General features: G+C 41.1%; 1 long non-coding RNA gene and 1 other non-coding gene across 4 annotated transcripts; both read left to right on the top strand.

The window, feature by feature from the left end:
* Positions 1-7,810: 7,810 nt before the first annotated feature.
* On the top strand, positions 7,811-12,100 carry LOC133260501 (uncharacterized). 3 transcript variants are annotated; one of them, XR_009740835.1, is made up of 4 exons: positions 7,811-8,231; positions 11,316-11,429; positions 11,679-11,744; positions 11,922-12,100. It is a non-coding gene; the product is annotated as an uncharacterized LOC133260501 (long non-coding RNA). The 3 variants fall into 3 exon arrangements; XR_009740837.1 differs by having other exon boundaries at positions 7,811-8,248; XR_009740836.1 differs by having other exon boundaries at positions 7,815-8,231; positions 11,676-11,744.
* LOC133260876 (small nucleolar RNA SNORD87) lies at positions 11,519-11,605 on the top strand. Its single transcript, XR_009741016.1, has one exon. It is a non-coding gene; the product is annotated as a small nucleolar RNA SNORD87 (small nucleolar RNA).
* Positions 12,101-12,691: the final 591 nt, after the last annotated feature.

Below are 12,691 nucleotides of genomic sequence, written 5' to 3'. Positions count from 1 at the left end.
TCTAAGCTGCTGAAGAGTTTTGGAATGCTATATAATACTTAGCCTTTCATCCTCTGACGTATAGAAACAGATAAAAGGAGGCTGGGGAAGCAAGCAAACAGATAGAAACAAGAGGCTTAGCCCTAGAACCAGGCATATAACACAAACAAAATCAGGGTTTCACTATCAGGGAAGAAGGCTGGGGATGGATACAGGATGGTAACAAAGAACCTGACCCAGTCTTAAGAAATCAAGGAAGCCTTCCTGAGAAGGCAAAGAGGGACAAGAAGAGCATTCTAGTTAAAGGAAAAACCAAGTGAAAAGAATGTGCTGCTTTGAAAGAAAGTGCCTGGGGAAGAAGGGTGGGTGTTTCACATATATTATCACATTTATTCCTCACAAAAATCTTAGGAATAAGTTACATTATTCCCAATTTTTAAATGAAGGAAGGCTTTGAAATGTACATTAAAGGATTTGGATTTAAGGGTAGCCATAAATCTTGCATAGAAATGCAGCGGTATTGGGTATCAAGGAGCTATTCATAAGCAGAAAGAAAAGTACAAATTTCCAAACAACATAAAACCCCATAACTACAACTAAAAAATAAAACAGAGAAAAGTTATTGGCAGTGCATGTGACTATTAACTGACAAAAGATTAGTATCCAGAATATAGAAAGAAATCCCATAAATCAAATTTTTTAAATTACAGATACTTTAGTAAAAAAAACTGGGCAAAGCTGTGAAGGCTATGATTTATAGAAAAGAAAACCCAAATGATTAAAAATGTGAAAAAAAGGGAAAAACAAAACATTTATAAAATTATCTTTTCAACCTCATAGCAAGTGCAAATTAAAATAACAGTTAACACCATTTCATATTTATCATATTGACAGAATTGTTTAAATTCTGAAAACAGCAAGTTTTGACAAGGGTATAGAGTAACTATTTGGAAAGCAATTGACTGTTAAGTATGAAGATGAATTTATCCTTGGATCCTTAAACCCGGAAGTTCAGCCTCTAGAGACAATGGTATGTCAGGAAAGCTAGTTGTTAATTATTCAAGTATTCAGGTATCTTGTGAGCCAGTTGTTAGTAGCTTGAAATCACCGTGATATATTAACAGCATTGTTATTTTCGTCATTTAGTTGCTAAGTCGTGTCTGACTCCTTCATGACCCCATGGGCTGTAGCCCGCCACGCTCCTCTGTCCATGGGATTTTTCAGGCAAGAATATTGGAGTGGGTTGCCACTTCCTTCTCCAGGGGATCTTCCCCACCCAGGGATCAAACTCACGTCTTCTGCGTTGCAGGCGGATTTTTTACTGCTGCGGCAGCAGGGAGGCCCAGTTAACAGCGTGGATATCTGAAAATGCTACAGATAAGGGTTTTGTTTGGGGGAGTTGGGTTTTACTCTTTTGTTGTTGTTTTGAGCTCTTATTTACCAAAACACCAGCAGACATAGAGAAACTCATGCCTAAGTACAAGGAGACATCATAGGAAAAAACATTCAGAATCTCCACTGTATTTACGTTTAATGGGGTGTTAATTTCAGGACATAATTCATATTAGATCATCACAGAGGTACAATAACATCATACTTTAACCTTAGTTTGAATTTTTCAATTACTTCCACATTCTCTACTCTCTATGTAGTCATTCTCAAATAATTTTTGTTTAAACAGTAAGGAAAGTATATTATTTCACATAAGAAGAAGCTGGAGAGTCTTCCTGGCTGCTTAACTTGCTGACTATTTTTAAGTTGCTTGGTTCCTTCTCTTCCCATTTTGCCATCAACGGAAACTCCCCTCATTTAACAAGAGCTGTGGCGATGCCAGGAATTCTTTCACCAATGATCGATGGTGATCATATGTAGGGGATAAAAGCTGCTTCTTCCCACATGTTCCTTTTCATCAAAGAACAAAACTTTCCCTGAATTCCCCTAGCAGACTTCCCCTTAGGTCCCATTGGTCAGCTTGAATAATTTAAATTTTAACTCCATTACATTCAAAATTTGTCATAGGATTGAAGTAGTTGTTTGCAAGCCTTACATAAAAGTTAAATTTTTAAACAGAAAAGGAAAACCCTAGAGTCTCACACTGACAATTAAAGCCACTCATTATTTTAGATCCGGGCAAAAATCATAAGTAATTTAGGTAATTTTCACTGAAATTATCTCAGTAAAGTTCATGTACTTCAAGTGTTTAAGAATCAACTTTCATTCAGATCAGTGCCCTATTTTCTGACAATTTAATGTATTTTTCACAGATTTAGAACTTTAACCTTGACGAGAGGTATAAATGCTATGATTATCTTAATGTCAATATTATGTTTAAAAATAATCTTGCCGGAGGTAAAAGGATCATATATATGAAAGTCATGCAGTTATGACTAGGGTCATTTACATTTCTCTTGCTTAACTCTATTTTGACATGCTTACCATTGAGCCAGGGAAAGCACAAGCATATGGTTATTATAGCCACTTCCTCCCAGTTCCAACCTCATTTTCTGCTGCAAACATCGAGGGGAACCAGGTTCTCCGAGTCATTCACTAATATGAAAAAGGACTGAAGGCCAAATGTATTAATTTACTAATGAGATTTACATGTGGAAGTGCAGACGATAGATTCTGACAGCTTCTAAGGAAATAATACCCTGTATGCCCTGAATCCACATATATGTCTACCAAATGTAAACTTTCTAAGATAATCCAAGTTATACTGTCAAAAAATAGCTATTTTTTAAAAAGTTACATTTGGATAAACCGTTATATTTAGGGCTTCCCAGGTGGCACAGTGGTAAAGAATCCACCTGCCAATGCAGGAGACTCAAGAGATGTGGATTCAATTCCTAGATCAAGAAGACCCCTGGAGGAGGAAATGGCAACTCATTCCAGTATTCTTGCCTGGAAAATTCCATGGACAGAGGAGTTTGGCGGGCTACAGTCCACGGGGTTGCAAAGATTCGGACACAACTGAACACACGTGCACACACATGTCATATAAACCATGAAACTTTCCCTTGGAAGTGGTTTTAGTTGTATTTGCAACTGGCAGCGTTAACTCACTTCAGCAACCTAGAGACTGGCAACCCCTAAGATGGTGCTCCTTGCTGGAGAATACTGAACACTTGTCATGATGTTAGTAAGGGAATGATGGCTGAAGGGGGCAAATCTTCAAACAGAAAGGGGGCAGATCTTCAAATAGAAAGGAGGCAAATAGAAATGGTATATTTTTGCAGTCAGAAGAGAAAATGTACTATTTAAAAAAATTTTCAACTTACTTTAATTATAAAATTGCATACACACAATAAATATCCAAACAGTAGTGAACGGCATACAAAAAAAAAAAAAAAATTCACTTTCCCTCCAAAACCAACTAGAGACATACATTGCCAACATTCCTTCTGAACCTCTTAAAAAATCTATAGTTAAATAAATGCATGTTCTTTTTATTTAGGAAAAAATAGGATTTTACTGAACACCTTCTGCATCTAGCTTTTAAAATTTAACATATCTTGAAATAATTTCCAAATCAGCAAATACAGATCCATTTATTTATTCAATCAATAGCTAGAGCATTTAATTCAATTAAATAGCATTTAATTCAATTAAATGCTAGAGACTATATTAGGTACTAAGAATAAAATGGTCAGCAAAACAGACTAGATGTTTCCTCTCACAGAATGTATATTTCAGTGAGGGCAGCAAAAGTATAGAATTTCTTTTTTTTTTTTTAATGTAACTACAGATTATGAAGGAAACAGAAAAGGATATGTTTTACAGTGGACCCACTTTAAATAAGTGGCTCAGTCAGTAAAGAATCCACTTGCAGTGAAGGACATCTCTTGCACTGTAGAAGTGAGTGAGTGAAAGCTGCTCAGTTGCTTCTGACTCTTTTCGACCCCATGGACTATATAGCCCATGAAATTCTCCAGGCCAGAATCCTGGAGTGGATAGCCATTCCCTTCTCCAGGACAGGGGATCTTCCAAATCCGGGGACTGAACCCAGGTCTCCCGCATTGCAGGTGGATTCTTTACTAGCTGAGCCACCAGGGAAGCCCAAGAATACTGGAGTGGGTAGTCTATCCCTTCTCCAGTGCATCTTCCCAACCGAGGAATCAAAACGGGGTCTTTTGCATTGCATGTGGATTCTCTACCAGCACTGCAGGAGACCTGGGTTCAATCCCTGGGTTGGGAAGATCCCTGAAGAAGGAAATGGCAACTTACTCCAGTATTCTTGCCTGGGAAATCCCATGGACAGAGCATGGCAGGCTGCAGTCCATGGGGCTGCCAGAGTTAGACACAACTTAGTGACTAAACCACCACCACCACCACCACCACACTTTAGATAGTAAGGGCAAGTATGGCCTCACTGAAAAATTGACCTAGAAGCTAAGATGAAAAAAAGCAGTTAGTCACTCAAAAAACTGGGATAAGAGAATTCCAGGCAAGAGCAAACGCCTTGAGATGTGAAAGTTGTTTGCCACGTTCTAAAAACTAAGAGTCGGGCAGGGTGATTTGTGTGCAGCAAGAGAGGGGCAACAAAAGGTGAGGTGAGTCATGTGAAGTGCAGAAATTTTTTCCTCTAAAATATTTTTTAAATTTTAGTTGTATTGTTATAAAATATACATAACATAAACTTACCATTTTAACAATTTTTAAGTGTATAGTTCAATGAGATTAAGAATATTCACAGGGCTTCCCAAGTGGCACTAAAGAACCTGCCTGCCAATGCTGGAGACTTAAGAGACACAGGTTCGATCCCTGGGTCAGGAAGATCCCCTGGAGGAGGGCATGGCAACCCACTCCAATATTCTTGCCTGGAGAATCCCATGAACAGAGGAGTCTGATGGGCTACTGTCCATAAGGTCACAAAGAGTCAGACATGACTGAAGCCACGTCACACAATCACAATTTGTTTTGCTAGGTTTAGATTCTCACACCATGCTTCTTTGAGGCAAACATATCCTGCTCTGGATTTTGTATCAATTTTTTAGGATTTGTTACCCAAGAATTCCAAGAACAGAGATCTGGCAGCAATAAAGAGGTGTTCATTTTGGGTGTGTTGGGACTGCAGCCTGGGGAGATAAGAGCTCCAAGAAGCACCTGAATTATGTTCTGCCACACTGAAACGTGGGGGAAGCTCATAAAGGCAGAAAACCACATAAATTATAAATTACATAAACCACATAGATTACATAAATTGTATGTCAATAATTAGGACTGGAGTTGGCAAGAAGTAAGGGTGCTTGCCAACATCCGATGGATCATCAAAAAAGCAAGAGAGTTCCAGAAAAACATCTATTTCTGCTTTATTGACTATGCCAAAGCCTTTGACTGTGTGGATCACAATAAACTGTGGAAAATTCTGAAAGAGATGGGAATACCAAACCACCTGACCTGCCTCTTGAGAAATCTGTATGCAGGTCAGGAAGCAACAGTTAGAACTGGACATGGAGCAACAGACTGATTCCAAATAGGAAAAGGAGTGCATCAGGGCTGTATATTGTCACCCTGCTTCTTCAACTTCTATGCAGAGTACATCATGAGAAACGCTGGGCTGGAGGAAGCACAAACTGGAATCAAGATTCCCAGGAGAAATATCAATAACCTCAGATATGCAGATGACACCACCCTTATGGCAGAAAGTGAAGAGGAACTAAAGAGCCTGTTGATGAAAGTGAAAGAGGAGAGTGAAAAAGTTGGCCTAAAGCTCAACATTCAGAAAACTAAGATCATGGCATCTGGTCCCATTGCTTCATGGGAAATAGATGGGGAAACAGTGTAAACAGTGTCAGACTTTATTTTTTTGGGCTCCAAAATCATTGCAGATGGTGACTGCAGCCATGAAATTGAAAGACGCTTACTCCTTGGAAGGAAAGTTATGACCAACCTAGTTCAGTTCAGTTCAGTTCAGTCACTCAGTCGTGTCCGATTCTTTGCAACCCCATGAATTGCAGCATGCCAGGCCTCCCTGTCCATCACCAACTCCCAGAGTTCACTCAAACTCACATCCATCAAGTCGGTGATGCCATCCAGCCATCTCATCCTCTGTTGTCCCCTTCTCCTCCTGCCCCCAATCCCTCCCAGCATCAGAGTCTTTTCCAATGAGTCAACTCTTCACATGAGGTGGCCAAAGTACTGGAGTTTCAGCTTTAGCATCATTCCTTCCAAAGAACACCCAGGACTGATCTCCTTTAGAATGGACTGGTTGGATCTCTTTGCAGTCCAAGGGACTCTCAAGAGTCTTCTCCAACATCACAGTTCAAAAGCATCAATTCTTCAGTGCTCAGCTTTCTTCACAGTCCAACTCTCACATCCATACATGACTACGGGAAAAACCATAGCCTTGACTAGACGGACCTTTGTTGGCAACCTAGATAGCATATTAAAAAGCAGAGACATTACTTTGCCAACAAAGGTCCATCTAGTCAAGACTATGGTATTTCCAGTGATCATGTACGGCTGTGAGAGTTGGACTGTGAAGAAAGCTGAGTGCTGAAGAATTGATGCTTTTGAACTGTGGTGTTGGAGAAGACTCTTCAGAGTCCCTTGGACTGCAAGGAGATCCAACCAGTCCATTCTTAAGATCAGTCCTGGGATTTCTTTGGAAGGAATGATGCTAAAGCTGAAACTCCAGTACTTTGGCCACCTTATGCGAAGAGTTGACTCATTGGAAAAGACCCTGATGCTGGGAGGGATTGGGGGCAGGAGGAGAATGGGACGACAGAGGATGAGATGGCTGGATGGCATCACCGACTCCATGGACGTTAGAGTGAACTCCGGGAGTTGGTGATGGACTGGGAGGCCTGGCATGCTGCAATTCATGGGGTCGCAAAGAGTCTGACACGACTGAGCGACTGAACTGAACTGAACTGAAGAGTGCTTGATAAACAAAGATTGCTTTGGGACTGAAATGATACATAGCTGAGAAAGATAGGGGGTAACCTTTGAAACTATAAAGTTGTAGCTAGCTGCTGCTAATACATTATTATTTTGAAACCGGCTGGTGGTGTCCTGAGTTTGACACAGTTCAGAAAATTCAATTTCTCCCTGATGCAGAAATATGTCTGAAACCACACCCAACTATGTCCACCTGGCTCAATTCTGAATGCCTGACACCATAGTTACTCCATCTTGATATCTTAAACGATGTAAAATATGTAATCAACTTCCAGTTTTCAAAGGAGAGATGATGTGTCTTTTACTGATTATTGTTTAATTATATGTTTTCATGTGCATTCTTTCTGACAAGATCATCAGCCTGTCTCTACCAAAGCCTAGTGCTATACAGTCAAGATTCAAGATATAATAGACTTGAGAAAAACAAGCATAATAAAACGCAAAGCACGAAAACTAACGAATGGTAAGTTTATAAACAAGGCAAGTGTTTTATAAATGCTTTTTCTTCACCCTCTACTATTATTATCAATAAAATTAGCAACAGTAACTATTGTCATAATATAAAGGACTATACAGCTTTTTTTCTGGTAACAAGTTCTTCTGTGAGTGTTAACGGGTCGATTCTGGGTACTCTTACTCTATATCGGGGTTTCCAATACCACTTTTCTAAGTACTGAACTACCTGAGGAAGTAAAAGACCAAGCAAATGAAAACCAGGAATGGGAGGAACTTTCTTTTCTTTAGCATTTTCTGGTTGCTTGGATCCATTACAAACTGGTAGACTAATCACATTGTCTACAGACCAGCTCAGAATGAGGTCCTCAGCAGCCCTAAAGGCCAATGCGGAAATCCCAAAAGCACTACTCAGCTCTCGGTGTAAACTGCCGTACCGCAAACACGCGCCGGCTGAGGGGCGGGGCCCAGGCCCGGAAGGGGCGGGGCCAGGCCTGGAGCGTCGGAGCGCCAAGCCGGGCGGTGGCGCTTTCTTTTCCGCTTGGCCGCGGGAGAAGGAAGGGCACTGAGGCTCCGTCTGCCTTACGGGAGTGGCGGCAACGCCCGCGGACACGTCTCCCGGCTCTTCGAGGGGGGAAGTCCCCGCGGAGTTAGATGATTTTCTATTTCTCCCGGGAACCCGACTCCGTGCCAGAGTCTATAAGTCGGCCTCGGGCCACTCCGCCTTGTGCGTTCCGCCCCGGGGCCCCCCATCCCGATGGCCTCCGTCCATTGCCCGGCACAGCCCAGCGGTCGGCGCGGCCTAGGCCTCCAAGTCATCCCAGGAGGCCACCTTCCCCTCCCCCACCCGGTTGACGCCGCCTCGAGCTCTCCTCCGTGCTTCTGCTCAATCGCATTTTGTGAGTAACCGTGACCTGTGAGTTTTAGCCGACCCTTGTTACTAAAAGCCGATTTCGACTGTTATCAGCTCATACTAACGAAGGGCCTTTTGCCATTCTCTGGGTTCCGAGGCGGGTGGCCTCGCGCCCAGCCCAGGCCTCGACCGGAGCCCTTTTGTATCCCAAGTAAACCTTTGTGTGCGGCCTTTTGGCTTCGGGGCCCCTTAAATGTGCGCTCGTTTACCCTTTCTAAGGAAACGTTTTGTAAAGGGGGAAGGGATTACCTCTTAAATCTTAAGGCAGTCTTGACTTGGCTGGACTTCTTGGTTGTTTTTAAAACTTTTTAACGCGCACGGTTAACCTGCTAACAGTGAGTTCTGGGCACTGCGCAGTGGCGCGCTGTAGGCATTTGTTCCTGGATCTTCCTTTGTAAATAGGCTCTAGAGACGTGGCACTGAAGTTGCAGAACAATCCGTAGGGGTTAGAAGACCCTTGGGCTATAAATGCCGGCTGTAGCCTTAGATGCTTGGATTTACGTAGAGATGTGTATTCTGAACTTGATACAGAAGAAACTGGTCAAGAGCTGGAAGACCTTTTGTCTGTTTAAAAGCACAGTTGTAAGTACTCGTCGATGAGACTTACTATAGTCAGGTGTTTTGTTTTTTTCTCTCCCCCCGACTTGAAATACACGTTTTTTCATCTCAAACAATTCCAACAGTTAACTTTGACCAGGGCAAATGTGATGGCTTGAAGTAACTTATATTTGGCATTTCAGCCATTCTTTTTGAGGCATGGTGACTGGAACCCTATTTTCATTGCTAAGTGTTGGAATTTTTTAAAACTTTACAAAATAACCGTTTGATTAAAATTTTGATAATTTATGTAAGTCCTTAAGAATAATTAAGGCTTCCCAGGTGGCGCAGTGGTAACGAATCCCCGGGTCGGGAATATCCCATGGAGTAAAATACGGCAACCCACTCCAGTATTCTTCTCTGGAAAATTCTATGGACAGAGGAGCCAGGCGGCTTACAGTACATGGGGTCGTGAACAGTTGAATACGACCGAGCAACTAACACACACAAGCATAAGAAACACACAAGAGTCCAGTGATCCATTTAAGAACTGGAATATTATTGATACCATAACATCCATTTGCTTCTCTTTCACATTCCTTCTCTCCTGAGGTGCCCATCATCTGGGATTTTGTGTCTAAACTTGGGTTTTTTTGAGGGGAGTAGAGTGGATAACAGTATTATACATACATATCCCTAAGTGTTGGTTGTTTCAGGCCTTAAATAGAACTTGTATGTAGTTGTCAGAAGTGTTATGAATCATATATTAAACTGAAGTTTTCCAAGTTGAAAATATTCATAACCAGTAGTTTGTGTTCCTAATATTATGTGAAATATCTCAGCATTTCAAGACTTGAAAGTGATAAATTGTTTTGCAAGGCCCAGCATTTGTTATGTCCTCATAAATCATTTCCAGTAGCTGTCTGTTCAATGATTTATCCTCTTGGGGTTCTAGGGGATATGATCTGTGGCCCTGACCGTGCCCTTTGCAGTATGTAAATATGCTTTCAGGCAACTTGGGACTTAATTCTACAGGACTGTGTCCAGTAATGATGTCAACATCATGTATCTCTGGTCTGAAATTATATTAGAGCTGCCATAATAATGTTTTTAGTTAGACGTCTGCACACGTGTTTTTCTATATCTAACCTTTAACCTGCCTCACCTCATCCATGTCAAGCTCTGAGACAGAAAAGCAATGGTTAGGTACTCATTAGGACCATCATGTCTTAAAATCTGTGCTGCCACAGTAAAAGAACATCATAAATACATCCATCATTTTTACCTATGCTAATGAATCCATTTCCAGCTTGGAAAAATCATTTATGGAATTATTAGGGCCTAACCAATTAAAGGTATCAAGACATGCCCAAGTCATTATAGGTATTAAACTGGGAGCCTTATCAGTTTTGATTACCAAAAAAAGTATAATTAAGCAGCAAGCACATTCTTTTGTTCCTTTCAGTTCAGTCGCTCAGTCGTGTCCGACTCTTTGCGACCCCATGAATTGCAGCACGCCAGGCCTCCCTGTCCATCACCAACTCCCGGAGTTCACCCAAACCCATGTCCATCAAGTCGGTGATGCCATCCAGCCATCTCATCCTCTGTCGTCCCCTTCTCCTCCTGCCCCCCCTTCTCCTCCTGCCCCCAATCCCTGCCAGCATCAGAGCCTTTTCCAATGAGTCAACTCTTTGCATGAGGTGGCCAAAGTACTGGAGTTTCAGCTTTAGCATCATTGCTTCCAAAGAAATCCCAGGACTGATCTTTAGAATGGACTGGTTGGATCTCCTTGCAGTCCAAGGGACTCTCAAGAGCCTTCTCCAACACCACAGCTCAAAAGCATCAATTCTTCGGCGCTCAGCTTTCTTCACAGTCCAACTCTCACATGCATACATGACTACTGGAAAAACCATGGCCTTGACTAGACAGACTTTTGTTGACAAAGTAATGTCTCTGCTTTTCAATATGCTATCTAGGTTGGTCATAACTTTCCTTCCAAGGAGTAAGCATCTTTTAATTTCATGGCTGCAGTCACCATCTGCAGTGATTTTGGAGCCCCCAAAATAAAGTCTGTCACTGTTTCCACTGTTGCCCCATCTGTTTGCCATGAAGTGATGGGACCAGATGCCATGATCTTAGTTTTCTGAATGTTGAGCTTTAAGCCAACTTTTTCACTCTCCTCTTTCACTTTCATCAAGAGGCTTTTTAGTTCTCTTCACTTTCTGCCATAAGGATGGTGTCATCTGCATATCTGAAGTTATTGATATTTCTCCTGGCAATCTTGATGTTTCTTCCAGCTTGTGCTTCTTCCAGCCCTTCAGAGATGTGTTAAACAGCAGAAAATTACTCCACTTGTTAGTGGTTTTTATTAAAAGTTGATTGGGAGTCAGAAAGATTGTAAGTTTTTCTTTTTTTTCTTAAATGGTTCTTGATGAGTATGGGGAAAAGAGCCTACTTGTCCATACTAGATATAAGATGCCAAACAGATACAAGTGCAAATGAGAATTCACGATGAAATATATTTAATTTTTAGGTGTAGCAGTGCCTATGAGTTGAAGATGAAGATCATTGTGATAAATGTTTTCCAAAAACCTGTCACAGAAGATGGCTGTGAAAACACAAGGAGGACCGCTGCACATGTAACAAGGTACCAAAAGTTATAATGTTAAGTTGTGTGCTTTTTTTTTTATGTGTTTGTGGTATTGTTCCTGAGGCACAATACCAAAATGTTTAATAACTGGCACAGTGATGACAAGTTACTTTTTGCCGTTTACCCAGCTGAGGGTACCTTTGAAGAAATAACTTTAAGACTGAGATGCCAGTAATATATATTATGTGAATTACTCAAATCTAATGCAGTTTTTTATTAAAATGGGTGAACTCTTCTTTTCAGCAGATAAGTACCTGCAAATGAATGTTCAGGTGCTTAGCAGTGGTGCTTAAAAACTCTTCATTACCTCAAGTAAGTGGTTACGATTTGTCCCGCAGCCACATGTTGACAGTTTGAAAGAATCTGATAAACTCCAGAAAGCTGAGGACATTTCCTTTCCTGTTGAAGGTGCCTTTGTGTGTCAGGTGTATGACTTTCAAGTTTTGAGTATGGAATGATTTTCACTGTTGGTTTCTGATTTTTCCCCAGAGGTGTGGCAAACGACGTTTTCGAAGGAAAAATGAAGAGTTGTTCAAGAAGACGTGCATTAAAGCAAGTGACAAAAATTAAAATTGTATTTAATGTTCATCTCACAATAAATTATGGAGAAAAGTACATCTTCCAATAATTTTAATTGCTGGGCAATAAAGTCTGTTCTCTTTAAAATATATCAAGTCTTTAAATAGCTTTATTTTCATAGTTACTGGTCAGACTTGTTTTTAAAGTACTTTAGGGATAGTATATTCTTGTCAGTAACCAGCTCCTCTGGATAGTGATTCTTTTTGAAGTGGCAGGTGGCTGGCAGCTGGGGAGACATTTTTAGTACCTCCAGTTCTCACTCACCCTTTTTGCCTTAGGGGGTTTCTGCAGAGGTTAATCACTATGTACTAGATAACTACGAGGGCCTCCCCCTTGAGAATCTCTGTGTATCTGAAAAACAAGCACAGCTGACCCTTGAACAACAAAGGGGTTTAGGGGCGCCAACTAAACATCTCAGCATCAAACATCCAAGTATAGCCTTATAGTCCAGCCTTTGTACCCAAGCTTCCACATCCTCTGGTTCAATAAGCTGTAGATTGTATAGCGTAGTATGTATTTATTGGAAAAAAAAACCCACCCTGTATGTGGTGGACTCATGTAGTTCAAACCTGTGTTCAAGGGTACACTAGTTGAAATTTTCTCAACTCCTTAAATGATACCTTACAAGTAAAGGTTTCACCTGTGACCTACAGATTTTTTTAAATTTAAATTTTATTCTT

The sequence above is a fragment of the Bos javanicus genome, chromosome 14 (genome assembly GCF_032452875.1).
Source record: "Bos javanicus breed banteng chromosome 14, ARS-OSU_banteng_1.0, whole genome shotgun sequence".
Classification (NCBI taxonomy): domain Eukaryota; kingdom Metazoa; phylum Chordata; class Mammalia; order Artiodactyla; family Bovidae; genus Bos; species Bos javanicus.
Note: the sequence above shows the minus strand (reverse complement) of the source record. Positions and strands in the feature narration are given on the sequence as shown.